Source organism: Myodes glareolus, chromosome 16 (assembly GCF_982192425.1).
Source record: "Myodes glareolus chromosome 16, mMyoGla1.1, whole genome shotgun sequence".
In the NCBI taxonomy this organism is placed as follows: Eukaryota; Metazoa; Chordata; class Mammalia; order Rodentia; family Cricetidae; genus Myodes; species Myodes glareolus.
The window spans coordinates 62,414,544-62,434,200 of NC_142041.1; the positions used below are offsets into that span (position 1 = coordinate 62,414,544).

The window sequence follows — 19,657 nt, forward strand, 5'->3', positions numbered from 1 at the left end:
TAATTTTTTTTAAAGTCTTATTTTCTTTAAACTTTTTACAGTTGCATCTATTTACGTGTGTGTGTGTGTGTGTGTGTGTGTGTTGGTGCATGGTGATCAGGGAACATGTGTGCCATGGATTTGCACAGAGGTATGACGAAACTTGCCGGAGTTGGTTATTTCCTTCCGCCATTTTTATCTCTGTGGCTGGATTCAAATCATCAGATTTGGTGGCAAATGTCTTGTAGAGCAATGGCCCAGTTTTAAAGGTATTCTTTGACAATTAAATGATGTACATGAGGGATCTTGGCAACTTTCTGTTACTGCCTCTTGTCCCCCTCATGCCCTCTGGACCTCGTCCTCTTTCCAACAAGCTCCCCTTCCACCCTCTCCCCAGCTCTTAAATGAGCCACTGAGTTTAATTAAGGCTGCTGGTGTGAGCATGAGGGGGGGACAACTGCCTGGTTGTAACTCACAGTGGCTACACCACTGAAGAAACTGGCTTCTGGGGCTCCTCTAGTTCCAGTTCCGACTCTGGCTCCTTCTCAAGGTCAAGATCCAGAGCTGGGCCTGCCTTCTGGGGGCTGATGAGAATCCCATTCTTCTCACCAGCTTGAAGGAGCTCAGCTTTGGTCTCTGGCTCCTGAGCTGGGGCCTGGGACAGCTTCTTGGCCAGGTAGTAGCGGGCAAACTCCAGATGGGGCAGGCTAGGGTAGCACAGGAGGGAGAGCAGGATGCCCACACACGGTGTGATGAAATAGCCAAGGGCAGAGGTCTGGGCATCCACGCCACTGGCCATGGACATGAACATAGCAAGGGCAGCGAAGATCCCAGCCAGGCCCTGGCCCCTGAGGAAGAGGGTGCTGTAGGTGGAAGGCATGGTACCTAGTTGCCCGAAAAGGCTGCCTTGGAGCACTGCACAGAAAGAATTGATGAACCAGACGGATGCCATGGTGATGGAGAAGAACAGCCCAGGGCTCAAGTTCACCTTCGCCAATGCTGCTGTCAGGACAAAGAGCAGCAGTAGGGCCAGCAGGCTGCCCAGAATACGCACCACCTCAGGGATGCACTGATATAGGAAGGAGTTGAGGAGCGCGAAGAGCAGCAGAGGCAGCTGGGACAGCAGCGTCACCCAGTTGTTGAAGTTGTGAGAGTCTGTGGGGCTGGTGTGGTTGGTGCTCAGAGAGCCTCAGCTGTGCTATTGGCCCCTGCCAACCGCCCCTGGAAGTACGGGATAGCGGTAATGAAGAAGTTCCAGGGGAGGGGGGTGCCCAGTCCCAGCATGAAGCAACTGATCCTGACCAGGTGGTAGCTGTCCCGAGGGGAGTGTTCTCACACCACGGCTGCTGCAGCCCAGTGCACCAGGCTCGGCACGGGGCGGCCGCATCTGAGCCTCTGCGGGGCTGGGGGTCAAAGGACAGCGACTGGAGCCGGTCTTCCCGAATCCCAAGGTCGGGACACAGAGGTCCAGTCTTACTTACTTTCTGCTTCCTCTTCCGCAGTGTTCCTGGGGCCTTGGAGTAGAGGGTGACACAGATGTCCTGTTTGGGTCGTCAGTTCTCAGCACTGGGACATGTTGTGAGCGTCTGCGTTAACTACTCACTACCGCAAAAGCACGCTTCTCACTAAGGCTGAGACCACTGACGCTGTATGACTATTAACAAATATTTAGAAGGCAGCTTGACACCATGTCCTTTTAGCCAAACAACAGTAGCAGGTATTGCACCCCCACATCAAACAGGGCCTCCGACTTCATCAGGTTTGCAGTAATAGGTATGAATTCCCTCCAGTGGTGGAGGCATCGAATCCAACTGGCTGGTTAGGGTTTCTACTGCTGTGACAAACACTAAGAGCTAAAACAACCTGGGGACTGTGGTAGTTTAAAAGAAAATGTCCCCCAAAGGGAATGGCACTATTAGGAGGTGTGACCTTGTTGAAAAGGAGGAAATGTGTCACTGTGGGGGCGGGCTTTGAGGTCTCAACTTCTTATTGCCTGTCAGCTCCAGCACCCTGTCTCCTTGCACGCTGCTGTGCTGCCCTTCATGGTCATGATGAACTGAACCTCTGAAACTGTAAGTGAGCTCCCTCAATTAAATGTTTTCTTTATGAGTTGCTGTGGTGTCTCCTCATAGCAATAGTTAACCATAACTAAGACAGGGAGGAAAGAGTTTACTTCACCTTACAGATCATAATCCATTACTGAGGGAAATCAAGGCAGGAAATGATGCACAGGCCATGGAGGAGTGGTGCTTACTGGATTCTTCCTCTTGGAATGTTTAGCTTGCTTTCTCATAGCCCTTAGATCCACCAGCCTAGGGAGGGTAGTGACCACAGTGCTCTGGACCTTTCCACATCAGTCTTCTATCATGAAAATGTACTGCAAGCATGCCAAGTTAGGATTCTATTGCTGTGAAGAGACACCATGACCTTGGCAACTCTTACAAAGGAAAACATTTAATTGGTTGGCTTACAGTTCAGAGGTTCAGTCCATTACCATCATGGTGGGACATGGTGGCATGCAGGCATACACGGTGCTGGAGAAGGAACTGAAAATTCTACGTCTTGATCCACAGGCAACAGGAAGTGAACTGAAACACTGGGAGTGACTTGAGCATATGAGACCTCAACGCCCACCTCACAGTAACACACTTTCTCCAACAAGGCCACACCTACCTCAAAGAAGCCACACCTCCTAGTAGTAATACTAACTTTGAGTATATGGAGGCCAATTACATTCAAACGGTCACACATGCCCACAGTCTCGCCTGGTAAGAGAATTTTCTTAATTGAGGTCCCTTCTTCCCAAACGACTCTAACTTGCATCAAGTTGACGCAAAACTAGCCAGCACACCAATTAGAAAGGAATTGGTTACTCAAGCCACTGTTGTGCTAGTGGGCACATCTGGCCCGGCCAGTCAATACTGTAGTAGAGAGGGTCCACAGCTGCAAGACTTCTGATGACTTTTCTCCCTCAGCTGACTGCGTACCACTTTCTGGCACTATAAAAGCTAGGTACCATGGAGAAACTCTTTAGTTCAGTTCCAGACTGATTTCTTTATGCTCGGCCACCAGCAGGTGCCATGTCTTTAGCAACAGACTCTTTCCACCTAGTTCTGGTGGGCCACTGTATCTGTTACTTTCCTTGCTATGACAAAATACCTGGTAAAGTAATTTAGGGAAGGAAGAGTTAATTTTGATCCACAGTTCTAGGGAACAGTCCCTCATGGCGAGGAAGTCATGGAGGCAGGAGCTTGAGGCAGCTGGTCACATGGCATTTGTGATCAAGAAGCAGAAAGCGGTGGGTGTTCAGGCTCAGTTATCTTGCTCCGTTTTGTGTAGCACAGGACCCAAACCCAAGAAATGCTTCCCCTCAATCTTAGGGTGAGTCTTTCACCTCAGTGAACTAATAAAGGTCACCCCTTCCATACATTCTCAGAAACTTGTCTCCTGGGTGATCATCCTGTCACACTGATAATTAATATCAAACATCGCAGTAACCAAGAACAATGACAATGGTTTGTATTGTTGTGTGTGTGCGTGGGGGGGCAAAGAGCAAATGTTAGTCTCCCTACAGGAGAACATTGTCAAATGGTGTGGTTCTCCATAGTTACATTCTGTGGGAGGGAGATTCAAGATTAATGCCCTCTGAAGCAGGAGAGATCACTCAGTGGTAAAGCATGCGGACCTCCCAGAGGATCTGTGCCTAGTTCCCAGCGTCCACATGACAACTCACAGCTCTCTACGACTCCAGTTCCAGGGAATCTGATGCCCTCTTCCTTCTTCCGAGACATGCGTGTGATACACATACATCCATGCAGACAAAGCACTTTCACAAAACACGAACATTAAAAAAAAATCTTTAAAGATAAAAAGGATTAATGTTACCCAGGTAAGACTAAGATGCTGGGCAACTGAGGCTCCTGACCCATGACAGCCTCCTCTCTCAGTGGAGACACCAAGTTTCACCATGGAAGGTTTTGTTTGATAGGATTCCTAAATTTATGTCAGAATCTGCAACAGAAATGTGGTCACATAGTAGGAATATCTGTTGGGAGGCGCATCTCATCACAAAGAAATAGGAAGTATTATCCATAAGCACTTTGGTGACCAGCTGTGGAGAATAAGCAAGAATGTTTCTGCTCCGTGCAATGCGGCGCACTTGTAGCCCAAGCTATTCTCGAGGCTGAGGCAGGAGGACTGCTTGAATTTGGCAGTTTGAGCCCAGCTTAGGCATCCTAGTGTGATTCTGCCTCAAACCAAGTTTTTTTTTTTTGTCTATTTTTGAGATTGTGTTTTCATTACAATATTTCTCCCTTTCCTCTCCTCCCTCCAACCCTCCCATATACTCGTCCCTACTCTTGTCAAATTCATGGCCTCTTTTTTGCAACAATTGATATTGGATGCACTTGTGCCTGTGCGCATGTGTGTGTATTCCTAAATATAAACTGTCTAGTCCATATCATGTTACTTGTATGTATGTTTTCTCAAATCAAGTTTTAAAACAAATACAAGAGTTCAAATTATTTCTTATATCTTATCAGATTATAGTGGCATAAAAATAGAGACCAGTGGGAAGAGAAACCACAGAGATTACACAGTACTTGGGTACTGAATGACACAATGTTGAGCTAATTGTAGGCCACGGCAAAAGTAGGAAGGGGCTTCAGGAGAAAGCTTTAACTGTTAAGTCATATCCCCAGCATAGCAGTTCGGAGGACAGGATTCATCGCTCTGAGTGCTTGCGTTCAAACATTCCTTAGCCTAGTGACAGAGTTCAAGGTCTTAGGAAAGCAACCCTAAGAGCTATAGAGTCAGAAATAACCAGGATCAGGGCAGAAATGAATGAAATGGAGACTAAAAGAACAAAGAATCAAACGCAAAAGCATTTCTTTGAAAACATAAGACTGATGAAATCCTAGACTAATTAACCAATAGAAAGAGAAGTAAGATTCAAATTAATAAAATAAGAGACAGAAGGGAAAATTAAACCAGATTCCAAAGAAATCCAGAGAAATATTCTTGAATACTTCAAAAACTTCTTGAAAAACCAACCCACCAGAATATCTATACAAAAATGAATGAATCCCCCAAGCCATATAACCTACCAAAATTCAATTTAAAGCATATAAAGAACTTGAAGAGACTCAGAGTATGCATGAGAAGTCCAGCGTCTCACTGGGCTAAGCATCTCTCTCCGTTCCACCCACACTCTGAAACATGGGTCAGGTTCTTACAGCATAGCACACTGACACATTCTTGTGTCTACTAGGCAAAGACGGAGCTTGCTTCTTCCTCTGCTGTTTCCCACTGCTTCACGGGACCCTCCCCATGGAGTATCTTTCTAGATATATGAGAGTCTTGATTATGGGAGTCTTGACCTGGTTCAGTTATTGCTTTGGCTTGTGGCAACATGACACACTATGAAGACAGGAGGGTGAGTTGATTATTTTGGCTTAGTGTCCTGGCGCTTCATTCAGAATACAAGAGAAAGGCAGATTGATGATTAAAAAAAAAAAGAAGGAATATGTAGCTCCTTGCTCCTTTTGAGCCCATTCAGCAATTGTTTACAGATTTTCTTTTATGCATCGCAGCAGGAGACTGGGAGGCGGAGCGACTGGGTTCCCATGGCTACCACAAGGGTCAGGGTCTGATACAAAGGACTTAAGATGTACAGTTAGATGCCTGGGTTCCCAGTCAGGTGTCACCTCTTACTCGCTGACACCTCTAGTCCTCAAACTCCTCATGAATGAAATACCAGTTTGTCCACTGTACAGAGTGATTTTGATGACTTAGTGAAGCAGTGCCAACTGAAACGAAATCTTCCAATTATAAAGCTGAGATGTGTTTGCACTGACATAAAGCTTTCTTGGAGACCACATAGAAGAAAGTTATATTTCAGGACTTTGGGGTTCAGGTTTGAAAGAATATCAGATTGTGCATCTGCATGGGGCTTCCCAGGGTAGCCACAGACTGGGTGTAACAGACAAGTCCTTAGATGAGGGCAGAACAGCCAGGGGTCCATTGCTTGTCAGCTGGGACAGCGGTCCCATTGTCTTTTCAACCTCAAAATGTCAGCATCAAACTCATCACATCTTGACCTTGATCTTTGGCCATCATCTTCTTGGTCCTTCCTGGTTCTAGTATCTAGCTTCTGAGGTTTATCCACACAGAGGCACCCCTATTCTCCCAGAGATGGGATCTTGATTGTTACTGTCAGAAACAGACACTGAGCCAGAATGGGCTTACCCCTGGCTTTACAATTTTTCTGTGATGGTGCCCTTTATTTTATTCATCAAGTCTGCTAAAATAGAGAGGACAACTTGGAGTAATTTAGAGTAGTAATTCCAAGTAAATGATAGAATTGAAATAAAAGAACAGGGTTTGGGGGTCAGTTGAACCAGATACAGTTTGGACTCCTGTCTTTTCTTTCTTTCTTCCCTCCCTCCCTCCCTCCCTCCCTCCCTTCTTTCTTTCTTTCTTTCTCTCTTTCTTTCTTTCGGGGGGACTATTGAAAAGTGACTATTCATTTTCACTTCGGTTTGTTCATCTGAAAAGCAAGGCAACACTAGCTACCCCAGTCATGTTCCAGGGTACCATGAGAGAGAAAGCATTTTGCTTTTCTGTCCATTGTTGCGTTCCCTGTGATCACTGAAGACAAAGCAAATTTGGGTTGTCTTGTTAAACAAAGACAGTTGAGGGGGGACAGAATTTATTATGAACTTGACTTCGTGGATCATACATACTTATGGTAAATATTCATAGCAAGTACTCACTTCTGAGGTACAAATTAGTGTGTCTCCATCTTCTCAGAGAGGTTAAGATGATGTACTTCCAGGTATGTCATTCCAGTCTTCCCAGAAGTCAAGTCTAGGTAATTTGGAGCTCTGGCTCTTCGTTTGACATCTGTCTCTTGGTGTTGGTAGTGGCTTCTCTGCTTGGATATACAAATATAAAACAAAAGGGCAACCCTCTAAATACAGTCTCTGTACTGTTTTAAGTCACCTCTTCATCCAAACAGGACTTCTGTATTTGAGAAAGGAAAGGCCACACTTAACGCAGATACCAGAAAGTCAGAGCTGACGGTGCCTCAGGCACCACACCTAAGTGGGTGTTTAATCTCGTAGCATTAGAAGAATGCCAACTGGCCAGCCTGCCATGAGATTCCATAGGGACAGTAAATGTCCATCCCGACAACCCCAAGCCAAAACACAGGCCATTGGCAGGCAGGCGGGCGGCAGGCACCTGAGCCCTTGGTCCAGCTGCACTGGCTGCTGAGAAGTACTTCATTCGCATCTCTGCTAGCCAGAACTAAGGCTGTCTAGATTTAAAGGAAGCTGCAAATGGGGAATGCAGAGAGCCCAGGACGCAGCATGTTAACTGGAATGTGTTGCGAGCTTCAAAGTGGTTTCCTTCCAGGGGTTTGTGACACAGTGTAAGAATCTGGGGATTTCAGATCCGCTTATGATTTGAATTGTAGGGAGATAGAAAACAGTAGAGGAGACACTGGGTAGGGCTTGTTATTAAACTTAGCTTTTTAAAAATAGATCCAAGCAAAGTTAGCTCTGGGCAGCTGCTGGAGCTTAGTATGTTTGTTGATAGACTTCTTAGCTATCAGAAAAATAATAGTCAACAACAAGACAGCAAGCCAGTTCATCCATCAAAACCCACCACCGGTGTGGCTTATTGTAAAACTCAATGTTCTTAATCCTTCCTCAAACCATTCCTGTACTAACTATTCAAATAATGAAAATTGATGTTTGATATCTTGAAAGAATGAGCCAAATTATTGACTCATAAATAGACTGTCTGAAAAAGGAGGGGGAGGAAAGAAGGCTATTAGGTAATATGATATATTAACTTCTCTGTAAAAGTGTTAGTAATTCCTGTGCCAATAATAATATTATCACATGACTGGACTCAGGGGTTTATGGTTTTCTTAGATAGGTCCATTGAGCCCTCTCTGCTGTCATGTTTATACAAGATATGCATGGCTAGATGTCTCAAGTGGTTTGGGTGTTTTGTTTTCATTTATGTGGCACTCGCTAATGTGACAGAAAAAGCATAAATGATTAAATGAACAACAGTTAACAAGCAACAAAACCCAGCAAGAATCACAGGATAAACATTTTGGTGTATGGCAATATTGGAAAGCAGTCAGTTGCTTTGTAGAGGACATTAAGCCTGGATCAATACTGAAAAACGAGAAACATTCATTTCTCAGTGCCCCTGGAGCACTTTGGGTTTATCACAGACAGGCCTTCCCTGTGCTCTGTTCTGCTGTCTCTGTTTTGCTTGGTTTGGTGATAATGTAGGTGAAGACAGGGCCCCACACACATTGAGCAAGCCATCGACTTCTGTTCTACATGCCTAGCAATCACAAACCACGTTCAGTGTGTCCCTCCCTGAACTCTGTAGCCTGAACTGGTTTTTAACTTGTTGGAGTCTTGGTTCAGCCTCCCAAGTGCTGGGATTGCAGGCATGGGCCACAGTATCTGACTTTACCTACATTCTGACCTGCCCTGGTTCTCTGATTCCAGCTGAGCTGGAATCCTGTCCTCTCAATCATAAATATGTTTTCCAGAGTAAAATGGCCTCAAGAAATCTGCTTCAGTGGAGCACATATCATTGAAAAAGCTACAGCCAACACACTAGTGATTCACCCTGCCTTCCTGGATAATTTTGAATAAGTTAACTTCTTAACCACTGAATGTTCTCTGAAAGTAGAGTAGAATCTTGGCTGTCTGGATAGGTGTGATCAGCAAGGACACTGACTACTGCTCTGCTGTCTCTTGTTAAACATCTGGTAGCCAAATAGGTGTTGTGCCCTTTTGATAGCCGATAATGGCTCTGTAGAGTGGTTATTCATCGTCCAATTTAATAAATAGAGATAATGGACCTCAGAGTCGGTGTGTTGGAAAAAAAATGATGAAATTTGAATTTCAGCTACTATGATTCAGAATAATGTTCTTTCCAATACATGGGCACGGGTAGAGGGGTGCAGGTTGATTAGCCACGGTCAGGTAAAAGCCTGACAAACTTATTTTGTCCTCTTTGGAGGGGTCTGAAGCCTGAGACAAATGTAATGTTGATGACCCTCATTAACTCTACATGAACAGAGGCAGGTCATAACTTGCAGAAATCCTGTAACACTGCTCCAAACAAGTGTGGTTTAAATGAGGCCAGCAGGGCATGGTGACAAAAGAGGCCATATTCATTGCCCAACGGGTGGTCAGATTTGATTATTTTCATTGTGTAAGTTCTCTGCTGAGAAAATTTCTTTTGCCATGGAAACTTTGAAATAAATTTCTTCTAAAGAAGATCGATGTCAGTTTTATGTGTATGAGTGCTTTGACTGCATGGAAGTGCGCCATGTTTGTGACTGGTGTCCATGGAGGTCTGAAGGGGAGGTCAGATCCCTTGGAGCAGGAGTTACAGATGGTTGTGAGCCACCATGTTGGTGCTGGGAATTGAACCCGTGTCCTCTGCAAAAGTAGCAAGGTGCTCTTAACTGCTGACCCGTCTCTCCAACCCCAAATAAACTCTTTTTGTTGTGGGAAGTCTTGGTAAGTCTCTTTTTAAACTAGGTACCCAAGAGTCTCACAAATGCTGTGTTTAAACTATCACAAAAAGTACTTTTCAGTATTTCCTGTCAGTAACTGCAATGAAACCAGACTTACCAAGTAGAAAAGTATTTTGGTGGAGTTAATCCATCTGTGATCTAGTTTATTGACAGCTGTCTCTGTTGAGCTTTGGCATAATTTATCTGCAGTATTATTTAAGGATATCATGTGAGATCGAAGCATGTGTTTAGTTGTTTATCTCATAGAATAATGTGTCACTTGATGGGAAAATATTTAGAGAAAGGTCTTGCTCTGATTTTTGTCACTGTGGGACTATCTTTAGTGTATAACTTCAAAATAAAATAGCAAGCTGTGAGTGGTGGTACTTTAATCCTAGCACACGGGAGGTAAAGGCAGGTGGAATCTCTGTGATTTTTTGAGTAAACCTTGTCTGCAATAGTGAGTTCCTAGGTTCATTCAGGCCAGTCAGGGTTGCATAATAAAATCTTGTCTTTAAAAAAAAAGATGGCAACTTCATCACTAGGTGATATGATTTTATATGACCTTTCTTTTGTACAAGGTCTGGGCCAGTTGAAATCTTGATTGTCAGCTAGACAGGATTTGGAATCATCCAGAAAACACCTCTGGGTATGTCGAGGGGGATGTTTCCAGAAAGTATTAATTGAGATCCACCCCGAGTGCAGATGGCACCATCTCATGAGGTGGAATTCTGGCTGACTGCAAGAAGGAAGTCAGTTGGGTACCAGTATTCACCTCTCTCTGCATACCAAATGAATACAATGTGACCAGCTACCACCTCATGTTCATGCCACTATACCTGCTTACCATGAAGGATGGACTATTTACCAGCATGCCTGAATGATTTGGAAGCAATAGACCCTCCTCCTTTAAGTTACCTTTGTCAGACATTTTGTCACATTGATTGTAGTAAGGAGCGGGGCTCCTTGCTTGTCCCGGCCACCCCATAGAAACTGTATTCATTCAAATACTGCCTGGTCTATTATCTCCAGCCCTTTATTGGCTAACCCTCACTTATTTGTTTAACCCATCTCCATTAATGTGTATCACCACTTGACTGTGGCTTACTGGCATGAGTCTAACTAGCATCCGTCTCGGGCAGGAGAACCATGGCAACTGCCTGTCTGTCATTCTTCCCAGCATCTTGTTCTGTCTACTCCACCCAGCTAAGTTCCACCCTATCAAAAGGCCAAGGCAGTCTCTTTATTCAACCAATGAAAGCAACACACAAACAGAAGAACCTCCTACACCAATTGATGAGAAAAAAAACTGATGCATTATTTGTTTTTGAGCAAAATGTTACACTGGTATTAGTATGTTACTTTTGTAAACTGAAAAAAGATTTACTGTTCTTGATTTTCCTTTTCCTTTTTTTTTAATAGAGAGGGTTCAAGTTCTGTGTAAGTCTTTATATACTTGTGGCTAAGTCACAACTTTTGAAAACTTTGGTTAGGTCACGTGGTAAGCACTTAGAGGCTTAGGCTTAGGTGTGTGTAGATTAAGCCCTCAACTGGCTAACCTGAAGCTGAAAATAATTTTGTTTTGGTTTATCTGAGGTCATGTAGGCTAAAATGCCACCATATCTTTATCAACTATTAAAATTATAAAAGCAGTGTAGTAAATAATTGAGTAGTGTTATATTTATCACAAGACTTCTAATTGTTGGATTTTTTCTTTATTCTTCTAATGTCAATAAAACCTATTTTGTTGTAAATCTTACTAATCAAACTAGTTAGGCCTTAATTACTATAGAATATCATAAGAATCAGAGGAATCCCTGAGTGAGTAAGTCCTGAGTGAATGTGTACTATGGACACAGCTGTGACCATGTGAAGGACCCCAAAGCTTCAGGCTGTGGGAGAGGGATGGCAGAGTCTTCCTAGGGTCGGGGAGGGGGAGCAATGGGGAGGTGAGAACCAAGTGTGAATGTTGACATTGTATGCAGAAAATGTCCACTGTAGAAGTCCCCACATGTTTATAGCCTGAAAATCGCTCCCCTGAAGAGATGAGCCTTCAGGGAACTCGTGCTTTGGTGGGGGCAGTGGAAGGATGCTCACTGGTATCTCAGCAGTAGGCTGATAGAGACATGGAAGAGAACGTAATAATAAAATTATATACAGGGTAGAGTATAACTTACAAGGGAGAAAGATGAAGCTAGGAGCTTGAAAGTTAGGCTTCAGAAGGATGGATGAGAGGAGAATATTTTTGGAATAGTTGATGAGAGAGCTGGGTAAAGCAGAGCTAACATCTTATATTGAGGGGCATAGGTAGAGATGGGGTAATTATAAAATGGGGGATGTGGAAGGAAACACTCATCCCACTCTACTGCCCTCTGATCTCTATCGTTCAAAGATGTTTTTCATTGTCTGAGCACTACCAGAGGCCAGGAGACAATGAGAGTCACTGATCTAGCCTTTGGAGGCCAGCCTTTTGGGAGCAGAAGATGAAGGGGAGAAGAATCTGCTTAAAAGGGGTCCATTCCCCTTGCCTCTATATCTGCTTCCACACTTAATGCAGCCAAGTCTGTGCCCTAACACCAGGAACACACAGCTCTCTGGCAGTCACCGTATTGTTGATATCGATGCTACCAATTTCACCACGCTCTCAGCTGTATGCTGGGCTATCAATTACCATGCCATTATCCTTCATTTAAGGTGATGAGGGTATGAAGGAGGAAGGAGAGATAGAAAGTATTCCCATAAAATATAGCCACTATATTTTCTCCTTGCTTGATCTTCACAAGACTTACTAAGTAATCATAACTGCTTTTACTCAGCAGCCATTTGCCTCAACTTCGGCTGGCATCTCCCCTGATGGTTTGGATCAAGTGATTGTGTCTCCCCTCAAGATTGTATGTTGAATCCTGACTGCCATGTGACGATATCAGGAAGTGGAGCCTCTGGGAAGTAATTAGGATTAGGTGAGGTTCTGGGGTGGCAGTTCGTGAATGGTATTATTGTCATTTCAAGAATGATGGAAGAGTGTATTTCAGCTCCATGCTTTCTGCTACATGATGATGCAACCAAAGTCATCTGTCTTTCTGGATCAGGGCTCTCTATGGAACACGAGTATATATATCAGACCTCCAGCTTCTAGAACTCCGAGAAACGCAGTTCAGCTTCTGAGCCAGTTTGGCTCTGGTGCTCATTAGAGCACCTGGAACTGAGCTGTACACATAGACAGAATCCTTTACCTGGGGATGCTCCAAAATTCTTTTTTGGTGGGATCTGGTATTGGGTGTTTTGTTCTAATTAGGTTGTAGTGTTTTTTTTGACCTGGTCAGGAGGGTTTTGGAGAGTTCTAGTGAACGCCTGTCTTTCAGGCATAGGCAGTTCTGTTCCAATTGTGGAGCACAATCTAATTTCCTCCTGGTAATTGAGCTCAATCATCCTGGACAGCAGAATGACCTTCTTGCTCTGTCTGTTAATTCACAGCATGAGCATTTCAGAAGGCCCAAAGAACAACTTCAGAATTCATCAGAATGATGACCGTGTTTCCTGGTAGAAGTGAGCGTCTCTTGACACTAAGGTTTCCAGACCTATTACTGAGGTCAGAGACATGTGGGCAGAATATAGAATCCCTCTAAGTTGTGTACACAAAGTTAAAAAAAATAAATCACCAGGTAGAATGATGAGAGGAAATGCTGGCAGCTCTTAAGCCTCTGTTCCTGGACCTACACACCCTGGCTGGGGAGGACAAAGGACCACACCGCGGTTTGAGATACATGCTGAACCCAGTTGGCTGGCTCCGGCCTCACTTTTGTGTGGTTTCCCAGCTATCTGCAGTAACTGATCTTTTGGTGGTCATTCTACATTTCTATCAAGCTGGTTGGTTTGAGAAGCTAAGACTGGTAAACAGCACACATGTATTATCTTCTTTGTTTAAGAGATTCCTTCTACAGGAAATCACTGACAGTAACAAAAGCATCTTGTAAATTCCTGAATGGAAAACACTCTGGGCAGGGAAGGCAAACTGGTAACCAGAACATGGACCTAATTATAAGGACACATGGAAACCTTTTCTAACATGAAAGGGATCTGTTGTAACTTACCTGCCTTTGGAGACCAGCTGAACGCCTGGAGTACTGTGTCATACCAGGGAATTGGTGTTGGCTTACTGCTTACTGGTTGCTCACTCATAAATTGGGCAGCTCAGTAAGTTTTGGGGGGTCAGTGTGACCTTCATGGCATACTTACCTGGAACCATTAAGCAAACACTGGGTGAAGCATCATGCATCCTTCTGACTGCTGAGAGACCCCTCAGCACCGATCCTTCCAGGGGTGTCTTCATGCTTTATATCCACACTGGCCCTGTCTATTAAACCTTTTCACCAAGATTCTGATTTTATTCCTGGATGTTTTTTTTCCCTCACAAGCCCCCATGCTGTTATCCCCTGACCATGATCAGCAAAGATATAGACCTCAATAATTTTCCTTTTCTTGTCAAGTAAATGATCAGATGTACATCTCAAAGTTCTGCCCTCAAGGGAGATTTACATCAACTAATGCTTTCCTGGGCTGCCCAAGCAAACACAGTACAGCCCCAGCTGTTACCAGGCCCAGGAATTTTCCTTTTACCTTACCTGAAATAGGTATCTGTTAGACATCATGGATGGGTCAAGGAAGAGACAACAAAACATGCGTGGGTACTGTGGGAGTCCACGCCTCCCATCTGCCCCTTCAGAACATGCTTGGCTCACCTGTGTAGACCAAGCCCATCCGCCCCTTCAGAACATGCTCGGCTCACCTGTGTAGATCATCTTCACTTAGAGTGCACCATCGATTTTAAGACTTTTGCTGTATCCTGTGGGACACCAAGTGAATATTATTCATTAAAATATCAACTACTTATTTTCAAGACCCAATTGATGCCAGGCACTTAAGGCTGAAGTCATATGATGACCCATGTTTCAGTTACCAGGGCTAAGAAACAAACCAGGAGCTGCATTTCAGCTGGAAGAGGCTATGGTTTGTTGGAGGCTCATTGGCGGCATGGACTGGATGTTCTCGTCTGCAGATTCCTCTATAGAATAGGTGAGAACTGAGACGGGCTTTGGCGGATGAGCAATCAGACGGGCAAGTCATGGACCAACAAGATCAAGGAGATGCAGAGTGGAGGTAGGGGACTGAGCAGATCGGTGTGATGGGTTAGGAGGTGACTACCCTCGGCCTTCATCTCAGAGGAAGTGACTGATTACCTCTGGGCGGAGGAGTTGTCGTGTGTCTCTAAGGAAATACACTTGGCTTTCTTTTGGTTTCATGCTTAGTCCTTCACCATAGAATTTTATATACATTTTAAGTTAGAATTTTAATTGGAACTATAATTAGTTACATAATGTATCATTTCTCATAGTAAGGTCATCATTTTTTTTCTCTCACTCCTCCAATTTGCCACCTCTAGGAAAATTGTCTTTTTTAGACCGGGTATTCTCTCTGTACATCTAGGTTATTCTTTCTCTCTGCTGTTCCTTGAGTGCTTGGAGGCCCTGAAGTGAGAATTAGCTTTTGTTTGGCTATTTGATTTTCGTCATTCTAATTTTGAACCTGTTGGGATTCAAGTAACTTCCTAAGAAATGTTGTTATACCTCCTCAGTTCTTTGAGTGATATATTAATGCAGACATCTCCCATCTGCTAACATTTCTATTTTCCTTTGTACATACGAAGGTATCTTGCCTAAGTTACATGATATATTCCATAGATAATGAGCCTTGTGTTTTTCTCAGTGCACAGTGTCTTTAAAACATGGGTGATTCAGTTGCTAAAATATTTACAGTTTAGTCAACATCAACAAACTTGAGGAATGGTCAGATGGTATCAACAGACCCAAATCTGAAACAGTGTGAAAATGAGACTATCTTACTCAGCGGAGCAGCATCCGCTGTGAGCCCTTGCATCCATGTTTAGAAACGAAAAGTTTTGTTCCCTGACAGGAGCAGGGCATGCTACCAAACAAAAGTGCCATCTGGGCCAGGATCCCAGAGAGAGGGGAAGGCAGAACAAATGGTAGATCAAGAGTTTGGATCAGGATGATGTGCCTTTGATTTCAAAGACTGTTCCGTGCCTGGATCTGTTTGTAGAAGGGGGAACATGAAGATAGTGCCTTAGGGGTGCATAGAGGAACGCCGGGTCACCAGAGGAGAAGGCAAAGGTGATTGAGTTTCAGAAGGAAACTGACCACAACACTGGAACTAGAATCCCCATATAAACACTCTGAGAAAATGCTAGAGGATGCTCAACCATGGAGTAGGAGTGGGTCTGAGCCCCTCGGTGCAGAGGGCTTGTTATAGTCTCCGCATAAGAGAGGGGAAGGACCAGTTATTTTTCTGTTCACCTCCATCTTAAGCTTACACTCCATGGAACTAACTGCATGGCTGCAAACTGCAAAGCTCTCCTAAGGCTGCCCAAACGTCATTCAGTCCCACAATATAACTGTAATGAGCATACTTTACATTAGAAACAAGATATTAGTCTAAGAGGAAGAGAGAGTTCTCAGGAACGTGAGTCAGGGGCTCTGTTTTCAAAACGAAATGGAGAGATGGTTAAGCATGCATCGTGTTCTTCAGGCAGCATCTAGGAATACTGAGTAAGCTTGAATTACCAACTTTAAAATAGATGCTGGGCAAGGGAGTATCTGGGCAGTTAGTCCAGCTCTTTTAGCATCTGATGAACTATCTAGCCTTGTAACCAATAGCTCACTTAGAGACTAGGAAAAGGAAGCAGAGGAAAATAATCTTCTGCCCTAATATCCTTGATAAGGAAAAACCAGGATTTATCATTGCTATCTACTGGCTGTGCTGTTACTTTAGTTTTACTAAGTAGAAAGGCTTTAATTTTTTGGTCACTGTATTGATGCTCTGTTTACCTAGGTTTGGAGCTCTGTAGATCAGTAGGCAACTGCAACCAAATCAAACAGTTTTATTTTAGGTGCCTACAAGCCTGCTCATAAGGTTTAGGATGCAAAGATAAGTTAAATAACAGAATGTATTCATGGCCCTATTTCAGTCAGGGTTTGAGTTGATGTCCTTGGTTGCTGTTACCACCAAAGGCCTGGAGTCTGGCCCACCTTATGAGGCCATGTTGGTATCTGAAGGCCCTGCCACTGCTGAGGCCATGCAGCTCTGGGTGGGCTACGCTGCCACCTGTTGCCATGATGATGTCTGGGCCTGAGTTGCTGCCAAGGGCCATGTCTGGGTCCAGGTCCCTAGAGCGGCCAGTTGCCACTGAAGTCCATGTGGCTGCCAGCAATCAGGCCAGCCATCTGAGTCCATGTTGGTATCGATGGCCATGCTGTCGCCGAGACCAGGTTGATCTGGGTGGCCTGTGCTTCCACCTAGGGTCATGGTGACAACCCAGACCCAAGCTGCAGCTGAGGGCCATGTCTGGGTCCATGGCCCTGCAGAAGCCAGGGTCTATGTTGATAGCCGTGGTTCCTGTTGCCTTCAGAGGACATTCATCAGACGCCTAGGGTCTGGGCTGCAACCCGTGGCCTTGTTGGTGTCTAAGAGCCTTGCTGCTGCGAGAGCCATGCCAATGTGCACGGTCTGTGCTGCCACCCAGGGCAATGGTATCGTACAGGCTCTAACTGCTGCTAGGGGCCATGTGTGGGTTCATGATCCTGGTACAGCTGGGGTCTGGGGCCCTTGCTACCTCAGGGGAGTGTAAAAGCCATACATGATGAAATCCGAGGGTCAGGCTGAGCCAGACCTGCCATTTGCTGGCCCTGGCCCTCGCTGTACACTGTAATAAGAGAGCTGGCCACAACCCTCACAGGAGAGCTGTTCCCTGCACTTGCAAGGGAGAGCTGGCCCCACCCCTTACCATGGGAAGAGAGAGCTGGCACCACCCCTTACCATGGGCAAGGGAGAGCTGGTCCCACCCCTTACCATGGGAAGAGAGAGCTGGTCCCACCCCTTACCATGGTCAAGGGAGAGCTGGCCCCGATGGCGTAGGTGTGAGACAGCTGGCTCTACACCATACTGGAGGTGGGTGGCCCCAGTGTTCAGGACTGAGCAGTTCAATACCACCCAGGCCCTCATCCAGGGTCTTGGGTTGGTCCTCCCTAACATCTACTCTATCTATGACCTACTGGACATGTGAAGGGACCGGTCCTGTGGAACGATACCAGTAGGATCTCCATGGCTCGGGTCCAGTGACGATGGTGCACCAGACACCAGAGGCCTTGAACAAGATCTAACTCATTGAAATGGACATTTGCAAGTAGAGTGGGTAAGACCAAAGGGTACACTGTGTGCCACACAGAGGCTCCCAGTGCCACTAAGACAAATGAAGAGGTGTTGGAGAGACAGGAAAGACAGAGCAGCAAAGTGTTTTGTTTATTTCTTAATTTTTTAAAAAATATTATTTTAGGGGGGTGTGGAATTGGGGTGTATGATGCAAAATTCCCAAATAATCAATAAAGAAATAATGTTAGAAAAACAATGGAATGTAAATTGTCAGTACTTTAGGCAAGGAAGAGCAAAGTAAACCTTGACATTATCTATAGCTTCCAGATGCTGAATACATTTCAGATTCTCGTGTGTGTGTGTGTGTGTGTGTGTGTGTGTGTGTGTGTGTGTGTGCACGCAGTGACTCAGAAGAATAGAATAGGTCTTGATACAAAGTCCAGGCTAGCTTTGAGCACCTGCAACTTGTACCTCTGCTTCCAGTTTATTGGGATCACAGAGTACACTACTATGCCCAACTCAGAATCTTAAAAGAAAACGTCTTTTTTCGACAACTTCAGGTACTTTTAAGCATTTTAGAAGTAAGAAGACAGAAATTATTCTTTTTAAGGATTATGGTTGTTGTTTGGCTTTTAAATATGTGTGCAAGTGTGTTTGAATGCATGGTTGCAACTCCACGACTGTTCTTCCTACAGCTCCCCATCACCTTCCACTCACTGGTAAGGGGCTCTCGTAGCTTCCAGCGCCTAGGCTGGTTTGGAAGAGGTCTGCAGGAAAAATGATTGGAGTGAAGGCAAATTCCCTTTTGGTCATAGCTAGTGCTGTGGCTACCCCACTGGCCTCTGGTTTCGTTCTTACCTTTTCCTATGCCACTCAGCAGCCAGAGTCACCTGGAAATCCTTAAGTTCAATCATTTTAGTTCTTCCCCTAAAATCTTCCCCACACTTCTTGTCCTACTGAGAATAAAGTGCAAACTGAACTTTTGCTTACAAATTGCACAACACCGAGATTGCACTTACCCAAGCTCACAAAGCTCTCCTTTTCCCTATTGTTTTTGGGCTTTTAGTTTTTAACTTTTATTAGATTTTATACTACCTGAAATGTGTCCATTTCACATCTGCCCTGGGACTTTGCTTTTGCTCTCCTGTTTAGAACAGTTTTCATTATGATTGAAATGACTAGCTTCCTTTCTTTACATTTTTGGTCCTAGGTTCATTGTAGACGATAATGGATTTATAAACATTTTTATAAAAGTATATCATGTGTTATGCCTATATTCCCCTTCCTTGTCCCCTGTTTTACTTTCCTGCTAGCTCCCCTTTCTTCTTCACACTTTTACTCTCATGCCATATAAATGATTTTATGGACTTATATAAAATCTAGCACCAATAACTGAGAGAAAATGCAGTATTTATCTGTCTGAGCCTGGTTATTTTGCTTAACACAATAATCTTTACTTGTACCATTTTTTTTTTTTTGCTTTGATGGTGCTGGGGACTGAAGTTGTGGCCTTTTTGCATGGTAGATAAGTATTCTATCAGTGTGCTACATCTTTAACTCAAGAAAATTTATAGCTAAGAGATCATCAGTTGCTATCATTTGAATTACTACTCAATTGTTTAGAGCACAGGTTTGCATTTGCATTCATTCTGAATTTCCGAAATGTGAAGACTGGACCAGAGCGTCTTTGTCTTGCTTGCACCCGTGAGTGTTGCCTGTTATTTGTATTGAGCTAGTACTCAAACCTAGAAAATGGCCCTAATGCAATGAGTGAACAACAGTATTTATGGAATAAAAAACAAAATCCTTTATGTATCTTTTCCCTTGAAAAGAATTTTGTCTCTGGGACTTCTTTTTCTTGGATATTAATGTTGCTTCTCTTGCTTTATTTTTGCT

General features: G+C 44.3%; 1 pseudogene; it reads right to left on the reverse strand.

The window, feature by feature from the left end:
• Positions 1-460: 460 nt before the first annotated feature.
• LOC125390878 (equilibrative nucleoside transporter 2 pseudogene) lies at positions 461-16,763 on the reverse strand (annotated as a pseudogene).
• Positions 16,764-19,657: the final 2,894 nt, after the last annotated feature.